At 40.7% G+C, this 19,435-nt stretch overlaps 1 protein-coding gene across 2 annotated transcripts in view; it reads right to left on the bottom strand.

Moving 5' to 3' along the window:
• The window catches only part of anln2 (anillin, actin binding protein 2), a 304,484-nt gene that overhangs the window by 106,984 nt on the left and 178,065 nt on the right, over positions 1-19,435 (bottom strand). The gene's annotated exons all lie outside the window — the stretch shown is intronic.

Genomic DNA, 19,435 nt, shown 5'->3' with positions numbered 1-19,435 from the left:
ACAATATCCTAATATGAAAGCAGCACGTCTCTGTGTGTACATGTATACGTATGTCTGTAATCCACATAACTAAAGAACCGTTAACGTCTCTGTGTGTACATGTATACGTATGTCTGTAATCCACATAACTAAAGAACCGTTAACGTCTCTGTGTGTACATGTATACGTACGTCTGTAATCCACATAACTAAAGAACCGTTAACGTCTCTGTGTGTACATGTATACGTACGTCTGTAATCCACATAACTAAAGAACCGTTAACGTATCTGTGTGTACATGTATACGTACGTCTGTAATCCACATAACTAAAGAACCGTTAACGTCTCTGTGTGTACATGTATACGTACGTCTGTAATCCACATAACTAAAGAACCGTTAACGTATCTGTGTGTACATGTATACGTACGTCTGTAATCCACATAACTAAAGAACCGTTAACGTCTCTGTGTGTACATGTATACGTATGTCTGTCGGATCGCTGGTTGTCCAGAACCAGCATAAAAGCCTCTGCCCGGGCTCTGGACAGGGCCTGTTCTGACATCATAATTATGTTATGACATCTGCATATACTCCATAGTTGCGGGCATGCCTGACAAATAACTCCATATATGGCCACGCCTCCAAATACCCATAGACATCAAATTAATTTTTTAGCCCCTCCTATGTACAGCTTTTGTCCTCACATGTCTCAATATTTGCCATTGACAATGGAAGGAGAAATTAGGTCAAACGTCTGCCAAATATGACGTAAATTTGTGGCAACACGAACATTAAATGCCATTGACAATGAAGGGAAAATGTACGTCATATGTAGACGAGCAAATCGGCTAACCAATCACATAAATTCAGTTGTTCATGAGATTATGTATGATGAATGATAATGAATGATAAGAGCGCCCCTCACTTCACACGGTGATATTTAGAAAAATCTTTTAAAATAGTTCAACTAGCCAATCTACATCGACACGCTGTGAGCTTGTAGATCGGCTATTTGAACAATTTTAAATGATTTTTCTAAATAGTAAAAATGGCAAACAGGTTTAGGGATAAGGGGTAAGGGGTAAGGGGTGGCAAGATATAGCCTATAGTCTTGGCCTGGGCTGTGGCGGTCCAGGCACCTTGGCTGGTGATCCAGTCTGGCAGTGTGCTGTGGGTTCGACTCCCGTTCCCGGTGGCCTTTGCTGCATGTCACCTCCCCATCTCTCTCCCAGCCTACTATCTATCCCTCCATACAAATATAAAAAAAAAAGCCGAAAAAGGAAAAAAAAAAAAAAAAAGTCTCAAAGAATGTGTTGGTACCTCCACCATTGTGTGCCAAACGATTACAGTAACAGCACCAAAATGGTTTCCTGGAGCTGACCTGTGCTGACATTCCATAATTATGTTGATCTGACCTCATCAAACCCTCAAATGAACCAAGTTGGTACAACACATGGATAGCCATACATGGAGAAGACTGGATCATCACCTAGATTTTCATTTACGGAGACGGCCAGCAACAGTCTATGTATTGAGTTTGTGCTTGAAATGCACAACAGCGTGCAGGAGCAGCTGAGTTATACAAATTGCATAACTGGGTGGGCCATGCATTTCCAATTTGCATCATTAACGAGTAGGCCGGTGCCCAACAGGCACTGCAACTGTAACATTCCGGCAGTTTCTAAATACTGGGGACCCATACTCAACATTTCTAGCATAAAACGTTAGGGTACTCAAAATGCCCGTGTTCACATTGGGCTCTATGGGCTGGCAAGTAGACTACAACTCACAACCCTCCACTGACAAAACGGTCCCGGTGACACCGAACCGGGTCATAGCCCAGGGCACCACTATAGGGGTTCATTCGGCCCTGATCCTCCCATACAAAACACAGACGAGACAACTGTTCTGCATGGGTGGTTTCCATGTAAATCTCTGTAGAAGTTGTTGTATTAAATAGAGATTTCATGAAATACCTTTAGTTTATGTGTAGGTTTCCTTCAAAACCTAGCTGCAGAACATTATTTGATGTGCTCCCATGAAGGACAGAAAATTCTAGAATTTTGCTGTCCTAGGCTCTAGGGGTGATGTAGGAAACCACGCCCATCGCGTATATACACGTATATGCGGGCGTACATTTTCCACTTAGTAAACCTTGATCATCAGACTAAACCTTTCATTTGAGGCAGCTTTCCGTCAAAACACAATGACTGACAAATTGTTTGTTCTGCTTCTTCTTAGAACAGTGTGTAAGTATATCTTCTATTTTGCTCTATACTGTAAGACCCATATTTAGATCAAAATATTAAACTTAACTGAACTGCATTTTATGTATTATTCAAAGGCTCATTATGTTTTTAGATTTTCATTTCATTGATTTATTTTTCAACTTTATTTTTAAACCGATAATTCTCTTTTTTCCCCCTCTATTTTGTATTTGCTGTGTCTCGGGGCAACCATTGTTCTGCTACCATGATCTTCAGTCACGACACAGATTCCCCAGCAGATCTCTTTAAAAATTGTCAAAATCAGTGAAACCATCAGCTTACAATGCCCAATGAATGTATATGATGATTATATATATATATCTCTTTACTGGTATAAGCAATGTCTGGGACATATGCCCCAACAAATTTCTTTATCAAGACATGGCAAAACATACTTTCATGGACAGTTTAACAACGCACGCTTCATTGTGAACAAAAGCAATGCTCAAAACACTCTAACAATCAGACATGTCAATAAAGATGATGAAGCAACATACTTCTGTGGAAAAGGATCATCATATTCTATGGAATATGCCAACGGCACATATTTGGTTGTAAATGGTACAGTATCTCACCTTCAGTCTCTATTAGGCCTATCGGTCTTCTTCTTCTTATTTTACCACTTATCTGCCTTAAATTGTACTGTTGACATAATGAACAATGATTACATAGGCCTATTGTGTCTTGTCAGTCAAAGTTATTGTATATTATTCTATTGCATGCACAGAGTCTCACCACGAGAGGTCGATCCACCAGACCTTGGTCCCACTCGGAGACAGGGTGACCCTCAAGTGCTGGATTATGTCTGGGAGTAGAGAAGACGGTGCCCAGTGTATTGGAGGACAATCAGGACACAATGTGTTCTGGTTCCGAAATGAGTCCCATCCTGGCATGGTTTCATCTCACTGGGACAGGAGTAGAGGATGTGAAACCCAGGCTGGTTCTGCTCCACAGAGATGTGTCTACAGCCTCTACAAGGACAGTGTCCTCTCCTCTGATGCTGGGATGTACTACTGTGCTGTGGCTGCATGTGGAGAGATACTCTTTGGCAAAGGAGTGAAGCTGGAAATAGGTAGGATATGCATTTGTTTTCAGGCTAAAGGCTATTAAACTAAACTATAACTAAAATGAAGGGGGGGGGGAAGATATATATATATATATATACAAATTGTATTTTATGTCTCTACCTGATCTTTTTTTATATACTGTATGAAAGCAAAAGGCACATCTATAAATAAACAATATCAAAGTGCAACAAAAGGAGAAACATGTATTCAGCTGAAGGGAATTCAAAAACATGATACAAACACTGACATTACGGTATAGGTTCTGCATTTAAATAATTCACCATATGAAGAGATTTTTCTCTTCTATTCTATTTGATTTCTCACTTTTTTGTATTTGCTGTGTCTGGGGACTACCATTGTTCTCTCTTCTTCAGCCTTGATTCAGGTTCCCCAGCAAATCCCATTGAGAATTGTCCAAATCCATGAAACCATTACTTTTCGATGTCCACGAAATGACGATGGGTTTTTACTTTACTGGTATAAGCAAAGGCTGGGGCATACGTTCCAACAGATTTCTATGACAAACTTTGAAATAACAGAACTACGGGCACAGTTTAACAACTCACGTTTCATTGTGACAACAAGCATGGCCGATTCCAATCTAACCATCAAAAACATCAACAAAGACGATGAAGCTACATACTTCTGTGGCGTAGGATCTTATCTTGCTATTAAATATGGCAAGGGATCATATTTGGTTGTAAACGGTACAGTATGTCGCATAATCTCACATTCAGTCTCTATGTATTCTTCTGACACCTTTACACTTATCTGAATTGTACTGTTGACATATGAACATATTCATTGCTGTGGTTACATAAATGAACTGTAGTGTACATATGTCTATTGAATCTTGTCCATTAATGTAAAAGCTCTAATGTATTGTATTCCATTCTATTCTATTAACAGAGTCAGACCATGAGAGGTCCATCACCCAGACTTTGCTACCGGTGTCTGGGTCAGTCCCGCTCGGAGGCCGGGTGACCCTCCAGTGCTGGGTTGTCTCTGGGAGTAGAGGGGATGATGCCCAGTGTACTGGAGGACACAATGTGTTCTGGTTCCGAAATGAGTCCCATGCTGGCACGGTTTCATCTCACTGGAACAGGAGTAGAGAATGTGAACCCAAGGCTGGTTCAGTTCCACAGAGATCTGTCTACAGTCTCTCCACAGACAGTGTCCTCTCCTCTGATGCTGGGATGTACTACTGTGCTGTGGCTGCATGTGGAGAGATACTCTTTGGCAAAGGAGTTAAGCTGGAAATAAGTAGGATATGCATTTGTTTTCAGGCTAAAGGCTATTAAACTAAACTATAACAAAAAAGAAAAAAAATATATATACCGGTATTCACATTTTATGTCTCTACCTGATCTTTTTTTATATAAAAGCAAAAGGCACATCTATAAATAAACAATATCAAAGTGCAACAAAAGGAGAAACATGTATTCAGCTGAAGGGAATTCAAAAACATGATACAAACACTGACATTACGGTATAGGTTCTGCATTTAAATAATTCACCATATGAAGAGATTTAAATTTGTAGTTCCAGGCTTGAAAGTTAAACGCAATTTAAAAAGACAGTAATTGAATTAATATTGTATTGTTAATTGTTAATCTATTATATGGTATTATACATATTCATGTTATGTAGTTGTTGTGTAAAGATATATATTTAACCGTTAACAGTTTTGATAGATTGTTTTCTCTCTGATTCCAGGTCAGAAGTTGGATCCTCATGTCATTGTCCTGGTCGTACTGGTGTTACTACTGGCATGCTCTGTGATCGCGATTGTTGTTCTTATTGTTGTTCTTATTTACACCAGAACTCAAAAAAAGAATTGTGAACATTGCCATGGTAAAATAGATTCCTTTCATTCCTATTATTCATTATAATCCATTATGTACGCTATATATATTGCTTCTTTTTTTTATCCATTATTTGTAAAGTCACAATGGGTAATCTACTAATCTCCAACACATTATTCCTAAAGTACATTTCATGATATTAACCAAAAGTAAGTCACAACAGACTTTTGGGTCCCAACTTCAGAAATACTGAATTATAAAGGTTTCTGCTTTTTTCTTACTTGTAGGAACACTGAACCCTTTGTCTCATCTTGGTCATGACCAGACAGCTGTCCATCAGTCAAGTGAACAGGTAGGCCTAATACTGTTTGGCACACACACACACACACACACACACACACACACACACACACACACACACACACACACACACACACACACACACACACACACACACACACACACACACACACACACACACACACACACACAAAGTCTAGCTCGTCAGTCAGTGTGCTTCAGTAACTCTGGTACGACCCCTGAATGCTGTCCTTAAAAAACACTGAACCAATAACTGTTCAGAGGACGTTGTTTCTGGCTAGCTTCGCCATGCTGACAGTTAGGATGGAGATGACAAATTGTGTGCGTGTGCAAATGTATTCCCTCCTCTACATTTGTCAGACCACAGATCCAGACTCCACCTATCAGAATCTCCAACCAGCCACTATGGATGACGTCATGACCCAAACATCTAGAGTACAGCCTCATAAGTATGACCTCATGATCACCATTGTATTGATTGTTGTGTTGGTTAAATTATGCCTCTCTTTCTGCACCTACTGTCCTACTGCTTGTGCTCTCATCTCCTTCTAGGAAGAGACGGCAGCTTGGAGGTGCACACACCACAGGTCCAGACTCCACCTATCAGAGTCTACAAATAGCCACTATGGGTCAGGATACATATGATGTCCTGGCACAATCTGCAGTACAACCTCATACGTATGAACTCATAATTACCTCTTCATTGATTGGTTCTATTTGGCTCCTACTGTTACTCACTACATGCTCTCGTCTCCTTTCAGGAAGAGACAGCAGCGTGGAGGCCGTTAGTGGGAGGAGCTTCACCTGGTTGGCTACTCTGGAGAGACTAATTAGTCTGTTTCTGTCTCTGCCACCAGGTGTGCTCCTGGCTTTGTTTGATTTACCCTTAAAGGTAAAAAATTGTCCAGAGATTTTGAAGATGTGTGAATTTCTGCCTCTGTGGGGGTATATTTATATGCAAATATCATGACCAATGGCATTGTACGACTAAACAATGAACATCAATGATGTTTAGGTGAAAAAATAACTGGTCTTTATTTTCCATTCACATGCACTCCCTGGATACTAGGTTTCAGGGTAGTCTTATTGTAGTCTTTATTGTACAGGCAGGTACAAAGGCAGTAGCCTGGCTAATAAGCCAGTCGTGTGGTATTTGCTTAGAGTAGGCCTATCATTTTTTTTGCCAATGGCTGATTCGGTCTGGCTTATTAGCCAGGCTACAAAGGCAGGTATTTTGTACAGGCAGGTAGCCTACGTAAGAGATAGATTTTCCTTCCGTTCAGATGTTGTAGCTACATTGGTGACCTCGGTACCCAGGCTTTTATTTTTGTTTCAGCTCAAAGCTACTATAGCCTAATCACTGATTTATGTTGTTTTTGTAAAATTTTCTTTTTCATTTACTTATATATAAGTAAATATAATAGTTACTTATATAAATAGTTTGATTCAATAAACCGTTTTAACTGACAACCTGTTTATTGTCTGAAGTTCATCACAGTTTGTTTGGTTGGCCTGGCACGCACGCACGCACACACACACACACACAGGCCGGGGGCACACCTTAGCGCACAGCCACGGACAGAGGAAGCTGACGCCCGACGTCATTCCAGCTTTTTAGACAGCTGGTGGATGGAAAAGAAGCTCCACCTCCGCGGCTGACTGACGCGACGGACAGATTCCCAGAAACACTCTCCTCCGCGTCAGTCAGCCGCGGGGGTGGAGCTTCTTTTCCATCCACCAGCTGTCTACAAAGCCGGAATGACATCGGTCGTCAGCTTCCTCTGTCCGCGGCTGTGCGCTAAGGTGTGCCTGCACTGACACACACACACACACACACACACACACACACACACACACACACACACACACACACACACACACACACACACACACACACACACACAAATGACGTTTGATAGGAACAATATTGGATTTACACCAATGCCAACCTACTGTTTACCCCCTGCAGGGATTCTCAAACATCTTCATGTAATTGATGGACCTCCATAAGAGAAGGTCTTAGTTGTTAGATTAGATTACTACAGAACTGTATTGTCCCAACGTCTCTATAGTGTGTGGGTGCACATTGTTTTTGTATGAACAGAAGAATACACACAAACTCACATTCATGCACAAACCTTTAATCAAGAGCATGTATACTGTATACATGCACAAATACAGGCACACATTCACACATGTAGACACACACGTGTGTGCTTGCATGCATGTGTGCACACTCATGCATGCACGCACACACACACACACACACACACACACACACACACACACACACACACACATACACACCAGCAAACCACACGATACAGGGGAAGCTGAGATAAAAGGTGTGAATTTACGGGGGTGATTTTCTCTGATTCTTTCTCAAGCACTGGCTTTGTTAGCAGTGAGAGGCAGAGTAGAGTAGTTTTCATTTATTTTATTTTATTTCATTGTGCATAGTATAGTAGCTAATGAAAAATGCACTATAAATATCCATGAAATACTTTAAACTGAGTGAAGCAAAAATAGTAGTTACACTTTGTATATATTTTTATTCTCTTGTTAGTGATGTAGGTCTACTGTAGATAGGTATACACAATACTTTTATGAAACTGTACATTTTTAGCAAATTCCCACAGCTCACTTCAAGTAAGGCGCTAACTGTTAAGTTGAAACTGTTCAAAACTTAAGATGGGGTCTTTTCCTGTCCTGCCCTGGAAACCAAAATGAAACATGTCAGCTACACTGGCTAAAATTAGTCCATTTTAGGCCTCTCAAAATGCATGCGAGCTGTCCTTTCACATCCTGTTGATACCAACATTCAGCATAAACAACCTTGGTGGTCTGTCAAAGCTACCTATACATCTGTGAGCTGCTATGTGGCTTTTCTTCCTTGTCAAGACATATGGAAACAATACCACATATTGTACTGCAAGAAGACAAAAGAACACACAGTATTACATACAGGAGTAGGGTCAACTAAAATGTATATGCCTTTCCTGAAGAAAAAAGAAAGAAAGAAAAAGAAAGAAATGATAAGGGCCCGAGCTTTGGAATAGTGTGAAGCACTATTGAAATCCAATGAATTATTATAAATATTATTTGTTTCACAAAAAAAACTTTTAAACCCTAGAACACTAAACACGGGAGATTTTCACCCGGGCGATTATATTTTTGCAATTTTCTGATGTCTGAGGTGGGTGGGTCTTTCAGTACCTTCATGATGCTCAGTGACATATAGAGGTAGGTTTGTTTCCCTGCCCACATCCTTATTTCTTTCTACAGGCAGGTGTTCGGGTGAATTTCACCCATGTTTAGTGATAGTGTACTTGATAATGTACTTCTTTAATTTTGTTAATGTTTTTTTATTCACTGGACCAATCTCACATGTCACATGACTATGCACGTTCACCATGATAGTGTGCGTGCGTGCATGTGTGTGCGTGCGTGGTGTGGGTGTGTGACTGTATACAGTATGTACAGTAGGGCTGCACAATATCCTAATATAAAAGCAGCACGTCTCTGTGTGTACATGTATACGTACGTCTGTAATCCACATAACTAAAGAACCGTTAACGTCTCTGTGTGTACATGTATACGTACGTCTGTAATCCACATAACTAAAGAACCGTTAACGTCTCTGTGTGTACATGTATACGTATGTCTGTCGGATCGCTGGTTGTCCAGAACCAGCATAAAATCCTCTGCCCGGGCTCTGGACAGGGCCTGTTCTGACATCATAATTATGTTATGACATCTGCATATACTCCATAGTTGGGCATGCCTGACAAATAACTCCATATATGGCCACGCCTCCAAATACCCATAGACATCAAATTTAATTGTTAGCCCCTCCTATACAATTTACAATTTACAATTTAGGCATTTAGCAGACGCTCTTAATCCAGAGCGACTATGTACAGCTTTTGTCCTCACATGTCTCAATATTTGCCATTGACAATGGAAGGAGAAATTAGGTCAAACGTCTGCCAAATATGACGTAAATTTGTGGCAACACGAACATTAAATGCCATTGACAATGAAGGGAAAATGTACGTCATATGTACTGTAGACGAGCAAATCGGCTAACCAATCACATAAATTCAGTTTTTCATGAGATTATGTATGATGATGTATAATGATAAGAGCGCCCCTCACTTCACACGGGTGTGATATTTAGAAAAATCTTTTAAAATAGTTCAACTATAGCCAATCTACATCGACACGCTGTGAGCTTGTAGATCGGCTATTTGAACAATTTTAAAAGATTTTTCTAAATAGTAAAAATGGCAAACAGGTTTAGGGATAAGGGATAAGGGGTAAGGGGTGGCGCAAGATATAGCCTATAGTCTTGGCCTGGGCTGTGGCTTGGCGGTCCAGGCACCTTGGCTGGTGATCCAGTCTGGCAGTGTGCTGTGGGATCGACTCCCGTTCCCGGTGGCCTTTGCTGCATGTCACCTCCCCATCTCTCTCCCAGCCTACTGTCTATCCCTCCATACAAATATAAAATAAAACGCCGAAAAAGTAAAGAAAAGAAGAAAAGAAAAAAAAGTCTCAAAGAATGTGTTGGTACCTCCACCATTGTGTGCCAAACGATTACAGTAACAGCACCAAAATGGTTTCCTGGAGCTGACCTGTGCTGACATTCCATAATTATGTTGATCTGACCTCATCAAACCCTCAAATGAACCAAGTTGGTACAACACATGGATAGCCATACATGGAGAAGACTGGATCATCACCTAGATCTTCATTTACGGAGACGGCCAGCAACAGTCTTTGTATTGAGTTTGTGCTTGAAATGCACAACAGCGTGCAGGAGCAGCTGAGTTATACAAATTGCATAACTGGGTGCGCCATGCATTTCCAATTTGCATCATTGACGAGTAGGCCGGTGCCCAACAGGCACTGCAACTGTAACATTCCGGCAGTTTCTAAATACTGGGGACCCATACTCAACATTTCTAGCATAAAACGTTAGGGTACTCAAAATGCCCGTGTTCACATTGGGCTCTATGGGCTGGCAAGTAGACTACAACTCACAACCCTCCACTGACAAAACGGTCCCGGGGACACCGAACCGGGTCATAGCCCGGGGCACCAATATAGGGGTTAATTCGGCCCTGATCCTCCCATACAAAACACAGACGAGACAACTGTTCTGCATAGGTGGTTTCCATGTAAATCTCTGTAGAAGTTGTTGTATTAAATAGAGATTTCACAAAATACCTTTAGTTTATGTGTAGGTTTCCTTCAAAACCTAGCTGCAGAACATTATTTGATGTGCTCCCATGAAGGACAGAAAATTCTAGAATTTTGCTGTTCTAGGCGCTAGGGGTGACGTAGGAAACCACGCCCATCGCGTATATATATGCGGGCGTACATTTTCCACTTAGTAAACCTTGATCATCAGACTAAACCTTTCATTTGAGGCAGCTTTCCGTCAAAACACAATGACTGACAAATTGTTTGTTCTGCTTCTTCTTAGAACAGTGTGTAAGTATATCTTCTATTTTGCTCTATACTGTAAGACCCATATTTAGATCAAAATATTAAACTTAACTGAACTGCATTTTATGTATTATTCAAAGGCTCATTATGTTTTAAGATTTTCATTTCATTGATTTATTTTTCAACTTTATTTTTTGCATGTATTTTTAAACCGATAATTCTCTTTTTTCCCCTCTATTTTGTATTTGCTGTGTCTCGGGACAACCATTGTTCTGCTGCATGATCTTCAGTCACGACACAGATTCCCCAGCAGATCTCTTTGAGAATTGTCAAAATCAGTGAAACCATCACCTTACAATGCCTGAGAATGGATGGAGGAACTCGTGTTATTTACTGGTATAAGCAATGTCTGGGACATATGCCCCAACAAATTTCTGTTTCAATATATGGCAAAACAGACATTCATGGACAGTTTGACAACGCACGCTTCATTGTGAAGGAAAGCAATGCTCAAAACAATCTAACAATCAGACATGTCAATAAAGATGATGAAGCAACATACTTCTGTGGAAAAGGATCTTTTTCTATGGAATTTGACAACGGCACATATTTGGTTGTAAATGGTACAGTATGTCCCCTTCAGTCTCTATAGGCCTATCGGTCTTCTTCTTCTTTTACCACTTATATGCCTTAAATTGTACTGTTGACATAATGAACAATGATTACATAGGCCTATTGTGTCTTGTCAGTCAAAGTTATTGTATATTATTCTATTGCATGCACAGAGTCTCACCACGAGAGGTCGATCCACCAGACCTTGGTCCCACTCGGAGACAGGGTGACCCTCAAGTGCTGGATTATGTCTGGGAGTAGAGAAGACGGTGCCCAGTGTATTGGAGGACAATCAGGACACAATGTGTTCTGGTTCCGAAATGAGTCCCATCCTGGCATGGTTTCATCTCACTGGGACAGGAGTAGAGGATGTGAAACCCAGGCTGGTTCTGCTCCACAGAGATGTGTCTACAGCCTCTACAAGGACAGTGTCCTCTCCTCTGATGCTGGGATGTACTACTGTGCTGTGGCTGCATGTGGAGAGATACTCTTTGGCAAAGGAGTTAAGCTGGAAATAGGTAGGATATGCATTTGTTTTCTAAACTAATTAAACATAAAACTAAACTATAACTAAAATGAAGGGGGGGGGGGAAGAAAAACAATATCAAAGTGCAACAAAAGGAGAAACATGTATTCAGCTGAAGGGAATTCAAAAACATGATACAAACACTGACATTACGGTATAGGTTCTGCATTTAAATAATCCACCATATGAAGAGATTTGATTTCTCACTTTTTTGTATTTGCTGTGTCTGGGGACTACCATTGTTCTCTCTTCTTCAGCCTTGATTCAGGTTCCCCAGCAAATCCCATTGAGAATTGTCAAAATCCATGAAACCATTACTTTTCGATGTCCACGAAATGACGATGAGGGTTTTCTTTACTGGTATAAGCAAAGGCTGGGGCATACGTTCCAACAGATTTCTATGACAGACTTTGAAATAACAGAACTACAGGCACAGTTTAACAACTCACGTTTCATTGTGACAACAAGCATGGCCGATTCCATTCTAACCATCAAAAACATCAACAAAGACGATGAAGCTACATACTTCTGTGGCGTAGGATCTCAACTTGCTATTAAATATGGCAACGGATCATATTTGGTTGTAAACGGTACAGTATGTCGCATAATCTCACATTCAGTCTCTATGTATTCTTCTGACACCTTTACACTGAATTGTACTGTTGACATATGAACATATTCATTGCTGTGGTTACATAAATGAACTGTAGTGTACATAGGTCTATTGAATCTTGTCCATTAATGTAAAAGCTCTAATGTATTGTATTCCATTCTATTCTATTAACAGAGTCAGACCATGAGAGGTCCATCACCCAGACTTTGCTACCGGTGTCTGAGTCAGTCCCGCTCGGAGGCCGGGTGACCCTCCAGTGCTGGGTTGTCTCTGGGAGTAGAGGGGATGATGCCCAGTGTACTGGAGGACACAATGTGTTCTGGTTCCGAAATGAGTCCCATCCTGGCATGGTTTCATCTCACTGGGACAGGAGTAGAGGATGTGAAACCCAGGCTGGTTCTGCTCAACAGAGATGTGTCTACAGCCTCTACAAGGACAGTGTCCTCTCCTCTGATGCTGGGATGTACTACTGTGCTGTGGCTGCATGTGGAGAGATACTCTTTGGCAAAGGAGTGAAGCTGGAAATAAGTAGGATATGCATTTGTTTTCAGGCTAAAGGCTATTAAAATAAACTATAACAAAAAAGAAAAAAAATATATATATACCGGTATTCACATTTTATGTCTCTACCTGATCTTTTTTTATATATAAAGCAAAAGGCACATCTATAAATAAACAATATCAAAGTGCAACAAAAGGAGAAACATGTATTCAGCTGAAGGGAATTCAAAAACATGATACAAACACTGACATTACGGTATAGGTTCTGCATTTAAATAATTCACCATATGAAGAGATTTAAATTTGTAGTTCCAGGCTTGAAAGTTAAACGCAATTTAAAAAGACAGTAATTGAATTAATATTGTATTGTTAATTTGTTTCATAAGAGAATCTATTATGATATGGTATTATACATATTCATGTTATGTAGTTGTTGTGTAAAGATATATATTTAACCATTTTGATAGATTGTTTTCTCTCTGATTCCAGGTCAGAAGTTGGATCCTCATGTCATTGTCCTGGTCGTACTGGTGTTACTACTGGCATGCTCTGTGATCGCGATTGTTGTTCTTATTGTTGTTCTTATTTACACCAGAACTCAAAAAAAGAATTGTGAACATTGCCACGGTAAAATAGATTCCTTTCATTCCTATTATTCATTATAATCCATTATGTACGCTATATATATTGCTTCTTTTTTTTTTATCCATTATTTGTAAAGTCACAATGGGTAATCTACTAATCTCCAACACATTATTCCTAAAGTACATTTCATGATATTAACCAAAAGTAAGTCACAACAGACTTTTGGGTCCCAACTTCAGAAATACTGAATTATAAAGGTTTCTGCTTTTTTCTTACTTGTAGGAACACTGAACCCTTTGTCTCATCTTGGTCATGACCAGACAGCTGTCCATCAGTCAAGTGAACAGGTAGGCCTAATACTGTTTGGGTTTGGCACACACACACACACACACACACACACACACACACACACACACACACACACACAAAGTCTAGCTCGTCAGTCAGTGTGCTTCAGTAACTCTGGTACGACCCCTGAATGCTGTCCTTAAAAAACACTGAACCAATAACTGTTACGAGGACGTTGTTTCTGGCTAGCTTCGCCATGCTGACAGTTAGGATGGAGATGACAAATTGTGTGCATGTGCAAATGTATTCCCTCCTCTACATTTGTCAGACCACAGATCCAGACTCCACCTATCAGAGTCTACAAATAGCCACTATGGGTCAGGATACATATGATGTCCTGGCACAATCTATGGATGACGTCATGACCCAAACATCTAGAGTACAGCCTCATAAGTATGAACTCATGATCACCATTGTATTGATTGTTGTGTTGGTTCAATTATGCCTCTCTTTCTGCACCTACTGTCCTACTGCTTGTGCTCTCATCTCCTTCTAGGAAGAGACGGCAGCTTGGAGGTGCACACACCACAGGTCCAGACTCCACCTATCAGAGTCTACAAATAGCCACTAGGGGTCAGGATACATATGATGTCCTGGCACAATCTGCAGTACAACCTCATACGTATGAACTCATAATTACCTCTTCATTGATTGGTTCTATTTGGCTCCTACTGTTACTCACTACATGCTCTCGTCTCCTTTCAGGAAGAGACAGCAGCGTGGAGGCCGTTAGTGGGAGGAGCTTCACCTGGTCGGCTACTCTGGAGAGACTAATTAGTCTGTTTCTGTTTCTGTCTCTGTCCCAGGTGTGCTCCTGGCTTTGTTTGATTTACCCTTAACCCTGCAACTTGCAAGACCCGGATATATTTCTAGTTGCAAAAAGGAGATTTCAACCTTACTACTACTTTGTACTCCTAGTACTTTGCAGAGGAAAATATGTTTAAACATTTTGCACATTTTATGCACATTTATAATAATTATTAAAATAATAATAAATTAATAATTTACATTTGGGGGATATCTTTCACAATAATAAATAAGTACATGTTCTAGACATTCTAATGATCACAAAAATATATATTACAGGCTTTTGTCAGGGTTAAACCGTAAAGGTTAAAAATTGTCCAGAGATTTTGAAGATGTGTGAATTTCTGCCTCTGTGGGGGTATATTTATATGCAAATATCATGACCAATGGCATTGTAAGACTAAACAATGAACATCAATGATGTTTAGGTGAAAAAATAACTGGTCTTTATTTTCCATTCACATGCACTCCCTGGATACTAGGTTTCAGGGTAGTCTTTATTGTAGTCTTTATTGTACAGGCAGGTACAAAGGCAGTAGCCTGGCTAATAAGCCAGTCGTGTGGTATTTGCTTAGAGTAGGCCTATATATTTTTTTGCCAATGGCTGATTCGGTCTGGCTTATTAGCCAGGCTACAAAGGCAGGTATTTTGTTACAGGCAGGTAGCCTACGTAAGAGATAGATTTTCCTTCCGTTCAGATGTTGTAGCTACATTGGTGACCTCGGTACCCAGGCTTTTATTTTTGTTTCGGCTCAAAGCTACTATAGCCTTATCACTGATTTATGTTGTTTTTGTTAAATTTTCTTTTTCATTTACTTTATAAATAGTTTGATTCAATAAACCGTTTTAACTGACAACCTGTTTATTGTCTGAAGTTCATCACAGCTTGTTTGGTTGGCCTGGCACGCACGCACGCACACACACACACACACACACACACAGGCCGGGGGCACACCTTAGCGCACAGCCGCGGACAGAGGAAGCTGACGCCCAACGTCATTCCAGCTTTTTAGACAGCTGGTGGATGGAAAAGAAGCTCCACCTCTGCGGCTGACTGACGCGACGGACAGATTCCCAGAAACACTCTCCTCCGCGTCAGTCAGCCGCGGGGGTGGAGCTTCTTTTCCATCCACCAGCTGTCTACAAAGCCGGAATGACGTCGGTCGCCAGCTTCCTCTGTCCGCGGCTGTGCGCTAAGGTGTGCCTGCACTGACACACACACACACACACACACACACACAAATTACGTTTGATAGGAACAATATTGGATTTACACCAATGCCAACCTACTGTTTACCCCCTGCAGGGATTCTCAAACATCTTCATGTAATTGATGGACCTCCATAAGAGAAGGTCTTAGTTGTTAGATTAGATTACTACAGAATTGTATTGTCCCAACGTCTCTATAGTGTGTGGGTGCACATTGTTTTTGTATGAACAGATGAATACACACAAACTCACATTCATGCACAAACCTTTAATCAAGAGCATGTATACTGTATACATGCACAAATACAGGCACACATGCACACATGTAGACACACACGTGTGTGCTTGCATGCATGTGTGCACACTCATGTACACACGCACACACGCACACACACACACACACACACACACACACACACACACACACACACACACACACACACACACACACACACACACACACACACACACACACACACACACACACACACACACACACACACATACACACCAGCAAACCACACGATACAGGGGAAGCTGAGATAAAAGGTGTGAATTTACGGGGGTGATTTTCTCAGATTCTTTCTCAAGCACTGGCTTTGTTAGCAGTGAGAGGCAGAGTAGAGTAGTTTTCATTTATTTTATTTTATTTCATTGTGCATAGTAGTAGTAGCTAATGAAAAATGCACTATAAATATCCATGAAATACTTTAAACTGAGTGAAGCAAAAATAGTAGTTACACTTTGTATATATTTTTATTCTCTTGTTAGTGATGTAGGTCTACTGTAGATAGGTATACACAATACTTTTATGAAACTGTACATTTTTAGCAAATTCCCACAGCTCACTTCAAGTAAGGCGCTAACTGTTAAGTTGAAACTGTTCAAAACTTAAGATGGGGTCTTTTCCTGTCCTGCCCTGGAAACCAAAATGAAACATGTCAGCTACACTGACTAAAATTAGTCCATTTTAGGCCTCTCAAAATGCATGCGAGCTGTCCTTTCACATCCTGTTGATACCAACATTCAGCATAAACAACCTTGGTGGTCTGTCAAAGCTACCTATACATCTGTGAGCTGCTATGTGGCTTTTCTTCCTTGTCAAGACATATGGAAACAATACCACATATTGTACTGCAAGAAGACAAAAGAACACACAGTATTACATACAGGAGTAGGGTCAACTAAAATGTATATGCCTTTCCTGAAGAAAAAAGAAAGAAAGAAAAAGAAAGAAATGATAAGGGCCCGAGCTTTGGAATAGTGTGAAGCACTATTGAAATCCAATGAATTATAAATATTATTTGTTTCACAAAAAAATAATTTAAACCCTAGAACACTAAACACGGGAGATTTTCACCCGGGCGATTATATTTTTGCAATTTTCTGATGTCTGAGGTGGGTGGGTCTTTCAGTACCTTCATGATGCTCAGTGACATATAGAGGTAGGTTTGTTTCCCTGCCCACATCCCTATTTCTTTCTACAGGCAGGTGTTCGGGTGAATTTCACCCATGTTTAGTGATAGTGTACTTGATAATGTACTTCTTTAATTTTGTTAATGTTTTTTTATTCACTGGACCAATCTCACATGTCACATGACTATGCACGTTCACCATGATAGTGTGCGTGCGTGCATGTGTGTGCGTGCGTGGTGTGGGTGTGTGACTGTATACAGTATGTACAGTAGGGCTGCACAATATCCTAATATAAAAGCAGCACGTCTCTGTGTGTACATGTATACGTACGTCTGTAATCCACATAACTAAAGAACCGTTAACGTCTCTGTGTGTACATGTATACGTACGTCTGTAATCCACATAACTAAAGAACCGTTAACGTCTCTGTGTGTACATGTATACGTATGTCTGTCGGATCGCTGGTTGTCCAGAACCAGCATAAAATCCTCTGCCCGGGCTCTGGACAGGGCCTGTTCTGACATCATAATTATGTTATGACATCTGCATATACTCCATAGTTGGGCATGCCTGACAAATAACTCCATATATGGCCACGCCTCCAAATACCCATAGACATCAAATTTAATTGTTAGCCCCTCCTATACAATTTACAATTTACAATTTAGGCATTTAGCAGACGCTCTTAATCCAGAGCGACTATGTACAGCTTTTGTCCTCACATGTCTCAATATTTGCCATTGACAATGGAAGGAGAAATGAGGTCAAACGTCTGCCAAATATGACGTAAATTTGTGGCAACACGAACATTAAATGCCATTGACAATGAAGGGAAAATGTACGTCATATGTAGACGAGCAAATCGGCTAACCAATCACATAAATTCAGTTGTTCATGAGATTATGTATGATGATGTATAATGATAAGAGCGCCCCTCACTTCACACGGTGATATTTAGAAAAATCTTTTAAAATAGTTCAACTAGCCAATCTACATCGACACGCTGTGAGCTTGTAGATCGGCTATTTGAACAATATTAAAAGATTTTTCTAAATAGTAAAAATGGCAAACAGGTTTAGGGATAAGGGATAAGGGATAAGGGGTAAGGGGTGGCAAGATATAGCCTATAGTCTTGGCCTGGGCTGTGGCTTGGCGGTCCAGGCACCTTGGCTGGTGATCCAGTCTGGCAGTGTGCTGTGAGATCGACTCCCGTTCCCGGTGGCCTTTGCTGCATGTCACCTCCCCATCTCTCTCCCAGCCTACTGTCTATCCCTCCATACAAATATAAAAGAAAACGCCGAAAAAGGAAAGAAAAAAAGAAAAGAAAAAAAAAGACTCTCAAAGAATGTGTTGGTACCTTCACCATTGTGTGCCAAACGATTACAGTAACAGCACCAAAATGGTTTCCTGGAGCTGACCTGTGCTGACATTCCATAATTATGTTGATCTGACCTCATCAAACCCTCAAATGAACCAAGTTGGTACAACACATGGATAGCCATACATGGAGAAGACTGGATCATCACCTAGATCTTCATTTACGGAGACGGCCAGCAACAGTCTTTGTATTGAGTTTGTGCTTGAAATGCACAACAGCGTGCAGGAGCAGCTGAGTTATACAAATTGCATAACTGGGTGGGCCATGCATTTCCAATTTGCATCATTAACGAGTAGGCCGGTGCCCAACAGGCACTGCAACTGTAACATTCCGGCAGTTTCTAAATAGTGGGGACCCATACTCAACATTTCTAGCATAAAACGTTAGGGTACTCAAAATGCCCGTGTTCACATTGGGCTCTATGGGCTGGCAAGTAGACTACAACTCACAACCCTCCACTGACAAAACGGTCCCGGGGACACCGAACCGGGTCATAGCCCGGGGCACCAATATAGGGGTTAATTCGGCCCTGATCCTCCCATACAAAACA

Source organism: Protomyctophum parallelum, assembly GCF_964188405.1.
Source record: "Protomyctophum parallelum genome assembly, chromosome: 4".
Classification (NCBI taxonomy): domain Eukaryota; kingdom Metazoa; phylum Chordata; class Actinopteri; order Myctophiformes; family Myctophidae; genus Protomyctophum; species Protomyctophum parallelum.
Note: the sequence above shows the minus strand (reverse complement) of the source record. Positions and strands in the feature narration are given on the sequence as shown.